We start from the raw sequence: 2,185 nt of genomic DNA, 5'->3' as shown, positions 1-2,185 counted from the left end.
ACTTATCCATACTTTGCCTTCCATCCTACCAACTTCAACAAGAACCACATTTTTAAAAGTATCTTCAAAATTACACAGAACTGTGGGCCTCCCTGACACATTTTACAGGATTTAATCTTCACAACTGTCAAATGGGTAGCATTAAGTCTCCTTCTACTGAGATTATGAGCTCTGAAATAGAGTACAATGGGAAGCACACATGCTAAAAGAAAACAATTCTTTCAAAAACAGGGATGTAAACAGGATCACTGCCACCCTGACTACTACATATTAATGCATAAAGGAGCTTGCTACTGCTGTATTCTTTCTCACCTTTACCAGATGTGACTTTCTAATGGCTTGGGTCTTCTCATACAAACTGGCTGCAGGCTTGGGAGTCCTGCTAACAGGTGTAGGAGCTTTACACACAGGTAAGCCTCATGCCAAAACACCTTCAAAAATGCAGCAAGAGCATCAAAGTAGGACCAAATAGTAGTAAACCTTGCCTTTCAAACACTACTTTTAAAGCTCCCAAGAAAATGGCATTAAAACAGCACAATATTTCCAGAACCATCATCATTACAAAAGAAATCTGGCCTTGCATAAATGAGCTTTCTTGGGCTTAGCTGCAGCAGCTTAAACTGTTATCCCCAACTATCCATCAATTCATCTGCTGAACACTACCTGCAGCAGTTATGCACCTGAACTACAGCCCAATCTAGCATATTAATGGTATTACCAAAGGTTGGCTGTACCACAATACTAGTTTGCAGGCTGAAGCAGCAAAGCAGCTAAATGATTCACCTCCTGTGCCTATACCCTCCAGTGGAATAAGGGGGCAGATGACATTTTTCTCAACCAAGTTCACTTGAATTCCTTTTTCACTGGTATTGCAAAACACTCATGAAAATTCTCGACACCAACACAGCTGACTCTCAGTTCACACCTGAAACAGAAGTTTCCAGTCACTACGCCTCTTGGCTGAGCAGGGACTGTGAAAATGAACTTGCTTGAGGGATAAACCACATCCTAACACACACAAAGTGGTAATGTCTCAACAGCAGCAGGCTCATTTCTGTGAATACACGTTACGTAACTAATATGACAGAGCTGAAGCAATTTTCAAGAATGCACTATTTTCCCTTGCATAATACAGCTACTCACCACCTGACAGTCATTGCCACACAAGGATGTTTCAGCAGTTGTCAATTAGAAAGGAGCTAGGGCCCTCACCTACAACAGCTGTGTAAATGTCCTGTCCTATCGAAAACTCAGAAATCACTCTCCTGTTGCTCCATCTTCTCTAGGTACCTTTTCAGAGGCAGTAACCTGAAGTATTGCTTGTAACTATGACACAACTTTACAAATTCTGCTCTTCTAGACCACTGCTCCCCTTTCCCTTCTTGGTTCCTACAGCAGGAAGAAACCTGATGTCATTACGTGCACACTACAAAAAAAAAAAGATCATTCAAATCCACTAAAATAAGGTAGGAGCAGAAAATATTTTTAGTTATGTAACTAAAGGGTGGTGTGCCTGAGATGTTTTCTGCCTGCCATTATGCTGAGGTTTGTTTTATGATGAGCTTCTTCCTGAAAAACAGACCAATTAACTCTGGGTACAGTGCAACCAGCTAAACAAAAGTTACACACCGAAAACAATTCCTTCCCCAAACTAAAACACTGCTGATAATCTCCCCTTTTTTTTTTTTTTGTAGTGTAAGAAAAAAACATGTATCCCAAATCATCTTACTTCCTCTGAAATTAAGATTAGCTTTTCAAGAGGGATTTTAATGGTATTTTCACCTGAAGGGAATATTTGTTACTGTATTTAGTCTAGATTGAAAAGCTGTATTTACTCAGTAACGATTTTTCATGATCCCATGCACATACACATGCAGACAGATGTACAGACATAGAGGGGTAGGAACACCACAGCTCGAACTCAGCCTCTCCTCAAACACCAACCCCACGAGGAGCTCAGGGGCGGTTTTCAGCGGCTGGAGACCACCAGCCCTGCTCCAACTCGCCCTCGGGGCCGCCACGGAAGCACAAACCGCTCGGAAACTTCTACCAAATCCTTCTCGCTCCGGCTTTAGAGTGGCCACAGAACCGAGCCGAGCTGCTGCCTGCCTCCCTCAGCGCCGGGATGGGGCCGGCGGCACCGAGCGGGCGGCAGCGCAGCACCCTGCCCGGCCTCAGCCCGCTC

The sequence above is a fragment of the Eurypyga helias genome, unplaced genomic scaffold (genome assembly GCF_000690775.1).
Source record: "Eurypyga helias isolate BGI_N326 unplaced genomic scaffold, ASM69077v1 scaffold14583, whole genome shotgun sequence".
Taxonomy (NCBI): Eukaryota; Metazoa; Chordata; class Aves; order Eurypygiformes; family Eurypygidae; genus Eurypyga; species Eurypyga helias.
This window is presented reverse-complemented; position numbering follows the sequence as displayed.